At 40.0% G+C, this 5,448-nt stretch overlaps 1 long non-coding RNA gene across 1 annotated transcript; it reads right to left on the bottom strand.

Annotated features, from left to right (window-relative positions):
• Positions 1-4,878: 4,878 nt before the first annotated feature.
• LOC125523769 lies at positions 4,879-5,448 on the bottom strand. The gene is made up of 2 exons (XR_007290370.1): positions 5,406-5,448; positions 4,879-5,114 (listed from the first exon to the last, which is right to left on the bottom strand). It is a non-coding gene; the product is annotated as an uncharacterized LOC125523769 (long non-coding RNA).

Raw genomic sequence — 5,448 nt, 5'->3', positions numbered from 1 at the left:
TGGCCGTGTAGGGATTGACAACCCCTATTCGCATTGGTTGCGAGGATTTATTTGTTTTGTGCAGGTACGAGGGACTCGCGCGTAGCCTCCTACTGGATTGATACCTTGGTTCTCAAAAACTGAGGGAAATACTTACGCTACTTTGCTGCATCATCCCTTCCTCTTCGGGGAAAACCAACACAGTGCTCAAGAGGTAGCAAGTGTCAACTTTGCATACATGTGGATTGTTTTAAGAATATGTTTTGTGATAGCTATATTGTTGAATTTTCTTATGATCCTACATGTAATTATTATGAGGGAGGAACATATGCTCGTAGGAATTGCAATAATATCAAGTTTCCTCTCTACATGTTGAAAATCTTGAAGCTATGCTTGTTTTGCCTTCCTATGCTAGTTGATTATTGTTCCCATAAGTTGTTTGCTCACAAAATCCCTATGCATAGGAAGCGGGTTAGACTTAAATGTGCTAGTCATATTCTCCATGATGCTCTCTTTATGTTTCAATTCTTATCTTTTATGTGAGCGTCATTGAAATCATCATGCCTAGCTAGGGGCGTTAAACGTTAGCGCTTGTTGGGAGGCAACCCAATTTTATTTTTGTTCTTTGCTTTTTGCTCCTGTTTAGTAATAAATAATTCATCTAGCCTCTGTTTACATGTGGTTTTATGTTTTAATTAGTGTTTGTGCCAAGTAGAACCTTTGGGAAGACTTGTGTGAAGTCTTTGCGATCTTGCTGTAAAAAACAGAAACTTTTGCGCTCACGAGATTTGCTGCCATGTTTTACTGGAAAGTGCGATTAGGTTGATTATTTTTGTAGATGATTAATAGACAAATCCCTCAGGTCCACCAATTTATTTCAGAATTTTTGGATTACAGAAGTATTAGAAACGTCCATATTGCTACAGACTGTTCTGTTTTTGACAGATTCTGTTTTCCATGTGTTGTTTGCTTATTTTGATGAATCTATGAGTAATATCGGAGGGTATGAACCATAGAGAAGTTGGAATACAGTAGATATTGCACCAGTATGAATTTAGAATGAGTTAACAACAGTACCTAAGTGGTGATTTATTTTCTTATACTAACGGAGCTTACGAGTTTTCTGTTGAGTTTTGTGTTGTGAAGTTTTCAAGTTTTGGGTAAAGATTCGATGGACTATGGAATAAGGACTGGCAAGAGACTAAGCTTGGGATGCCCAAGGCACCCCAAGGTAATATTCAAGGACAACCAAGAGCCTAAGCTTGGGGATTCCCCGGATGGCATCCCCTCTTTCGTCTTCGTTCATCGGTAACTTTACTTGGAGCTATATTTTTATTCACCACATGATATGTGTTTTGCTTGGAGCATCATTTTATTTTATTTTGTTTTTCTTGCTGTTTGAATAAATACCAAGATATGAAATTCTTAAATGTTAGAGAGTCTTCACATAGTTGCATAATTATTCGACTACTCATTGATCTTCACTTATATCTTTCAGAGTAGTTTGTCATTTGCTCTAGTGCTTCACTTATATCCTTTTAGAGCACGGCGGTGGTTTTATTTTGAAGAAATAGATGAACTCTCATGCTTCACTTATATTATTTTGAGAGTCTTTTAGAACATCATGGTAATTTGCTTTGGTTATGAAACTAGTCCTAATATGATAGGCATCCAAGATGGGTATAATAAAAACTTTCATATAAAGTGCATTGAATACTATGAGAAGTTTGATACTTGATAATTGTTTTGAGATATGAAGATGGTAATATTAGAGTCGTGCTAGTTGAGTAATTTTGAATTTTATAAATACTTGTGTTGAGGTTTGCAAGTCCCATAGCATGCACGTATGCTAACCGTTGTGTGACAAATTTGAAGCATGAGGTGTTTCTTTGATTGCCTTCCTTATGAGTGGCGGTCGGGGACGAGCGATGGTCTTTTCCTACCAATCTATCCCCCTAGGAGCATGCGCACAGTGCTTGGTTTTTGATGACTTGTACATTTTTGCAATAATTATGTGAGTTCTTTATGACTAATGTTGAGTCCATGGATTATACGCACTCTCATCCTTCCATCATTGCTAGCCTCTTCGGTACCGTGCATTGCCCTTTCTCACCTCGAGAGTTGGTGCAAACTTCGCCGGTGCATCCAAACCCCGTGATATGATACGCTCTATCACAAATAAACCTCCTTATATCTTCCTCAAAACAGCCACCATACCTACCTATTATGGCATTTCCATATCAATTCCGAGATATATTGCCATGCAACTTTCCACCGTGCCGTTCATCATGACACACATCATCATTGTCATATTGCCTTGCACGATCATGTAGTTGACATCGTATTTGTGGCAAAGCCACCATGCATAATTTATCATACATGTCACTCTTGATTCATTGCCCATCCCGGTACACTGCCGGAGGCATTCATATAGAGTCATATTTTGTTCTAGTATCGAGTTGTAATCATTGAGTTGTAAATAAATATAAGTGTGATGATCATCATTAATAGAGCATTGCCCCCAAAAAAATAAAAAAAGATAAAGGCAAAAGAAAAAGAAAAAAAAGAAAGGCCAAATAATAATAATAAAAAGGGGCAATGCTACTATCCCTTTTCCACACTTGTGCTTCAAAGTAGCACCATGATCTTCATGATAGAGAGTCTCTTATATTGTCACTTTCATATACTAGTGGGAATTTTTCATATAGAACTTGGCTTGTATATTCCAACAATGGGCTTCCTCAAATGCCCTAGGTCTTCGTGAGCAAGCAAGTTGGATGCACACCCACTTAGTTTCTTTTATTGAGCTTTCATACATTTATAGCTCTAGTGCATCCGTTGCCTGGCAATCCCTACTCCTCGATTGAAATCAATTGATGGGCATCTCCATAGCCCGTTGATTAGCCGCGTCAATGTGAGACTTTCTCCTTTTTTGTCTTCTCCACACAACCCCATCATTATATTCTATTCCACCCATAGTGCTATGCCCATGGCTCACGCTCATGTATTGCGTGAAAGTTTAAAAAGTTTGAGATTACTAAAGTATGAAACAACTGCTTGGCTTGTCATCGGGGTTGTGCATGATGAGAGCACTTTTTGTGACGAAGATGAAGCATAGCCAAACTATATGATTTTGTAGGGATGAGCTTTCTTTGGCTATGTTATTTTGAGAAGACATAATTGCTTGGTTAGTATGCTTGAAGTATTATTATTTTTATGTCAATATTAAACTTTTGTCTTGAACCTTATGGATCTGAATATTCATGCCACAATAAAGAAAATTACATCCATAAATATGTTAGGTAGCATTCCACATCAAAAAATCTGTTTTTATCATTTACCTACTCGAGGACGAGCAGGAATTAAGCTTGGGGATGCTTGATACGTCTCCAACGTATCTATAATTTTTGATTGTTCCATGCTATTATATTGTCAACCTTGGATGTTTTATATGCATTTATATGCTATTTTATATGATTTTTGGGACTAACCTATTAACCTAGAGCCCAGTGCCAGTTTTTGTTTTTTCGTTGTTTTTGAGTATCGCAGAAAAGGAAAACCAAATGGAGTCCAATTGACCTGAAACTTCATGGAGATCATTTTTGGACCAGAAGAAGCCCACGGAGTACCGGAGATGGGCCAGAAGAGTCCCGTGGCCACCATGAGGGTGGGGGCGCGCCCTACCCCCTGGGCACGCCCCCTACCTCGTGGCTGCCTCGGGGACCCCCTGACTTGTTCCCGACTCCAACACCTCTTATATAACCAAAAATTCCCAAAAAGAAACCTAGATCGGGAGTTCCACCACCCCAAGCCTCTGTAGCCACCGAAAACCAATCTAGACCCGTTCCGCCACCCTGCAGGAGGGGGGGGGGGGAATCCCTCTCCGGTGGCCATCTTCAGCATCCCGGCGCTCTCCATGACGAGGAGGGAGTAGTTCTCCCTCGGGGCCGAGGGTATGTACCAGTAGCTATGTGTTTGGTCTCTCTCTCTCTTGTGTTCTTAATGTGGCACGATCTTGATGTATCGCGAGCTTTGCTATTATAGTTGGATCTTATGATGTTTCTCCCCCTCTAATATCTTGTAATGGATTGAGTTTTCCCTTTGAAGTTATCTTATCGGATTGAGTCTTTATGGATTTGAGAACACTTGATGTATGTCTTGCATGTGCTTATCTGTGGTGACAATGGGTTATCACACGATCCACTTGATGTATGTTTTGGTGATCAACTTGCGAGTTCCGTGACCTCGTGAACTTATGCATAGGGGTTGGCACACTTTTTCGTCTTAACATTCCGGTAGAAACTTTGGGGCACTCTTTGAAGTTCTTTGTGTTGGTTGAATAGATGAATCTGAGATTGTGTGATGCATATCGTATAATCATACCCACGGATACTTGAGGTGACATTAGGGTTTTGGTTGATTTGTGTCTTAAGGTGTTATTCTAGTACGAACTCTTGAATAGATCGATTAGCACTACACCACAACACTACATCCCCAACAGCCAGGTTGGTGGGGAATACAACTTGTTCCAACAGACAGTCGGTCGGCGACTGCTTGATGGCTATGGAATATCTTTCCCGACCAACAGTCTGTTGGGCCTACCATGGGCCTTTCCCGACCAACAGTCTGTTGGGGCAGCTACGAGCCTTTCCCAACCGACTATTGGATAGGGTATTCTTTCCCATTCAACATTCTGTTGGGCCTAGCATTAGTCTTTCCCAACCGACTACAAGACGGGGTTTCTTTTGCCAACCAACAATCAGATGGGGTTTTTTTTTTGCCGAATAACAGTTCATTAGCATTTTGTTTAGCCAACCACAACTTCAATTAACATATGGTACTGATTGTCACATACATATAGTTAATGTGCTCTAAGCATAATCACCCAAACACCATACATCAGGCTCACATCGGGACCATCAAACATTTTTTATTCCATTAAGTAATTGACACATACATACATTTCAATCTGTTCTAAACAAAACCACTGAGACACCATACATCAGGTTTACAAAAGGACAGCCAAAAGATGCAAGTATGAGACATCAGTTATACAAAATGAAAGCTAAAACATCTAGTTGACGTGGATCGTTGGCTTCATGGTTCCTTGTGAGTGTAGTCGTTCTGTTTGCTTCCTGCAAAAGTTAATCAATTCGCAATTATAATACACTATTTGAAACTATACTACAGTACCAAAATCAACATACAGGATCATCGCATTCTCAAAAGTATAAATAGTAATAAATACAGAGAATTCAATAATCATGTGTTAACAGTAACGTTGATCCTCAGTTGAGATTGTTAGCACTAATCTCGATATTTTGTCTCCGCGTACTTATTTTGCTTTCGTTATGCATGTAACATAGATGGTCTACGAGAATATAGTTGTCGAAGCTTAAATCGAGTGGGCGGAGGAGGTGAGATACCGGGCTGCCGTGCGATGCGGCGCACATGGTGAGATGCCGATGG

This window comes from Triticum urartu, chromosome 7, assembly GCF_003073215.2.
Source record: "Triticum urartu cultivar G1812 chromosome 7, Tu2.1, whole genome shotgun sequence".
Taxonomy (NCBI): domain Eukaryota; kingdom Viridiplantae; phylum Streptophyta; class Magnoliopsida; order Poales; family Poaceae; genus Triticum; species Triticum urartu.
This window is presented reverse-complemented; position numbering and strand designations above follow the sequence as displayed.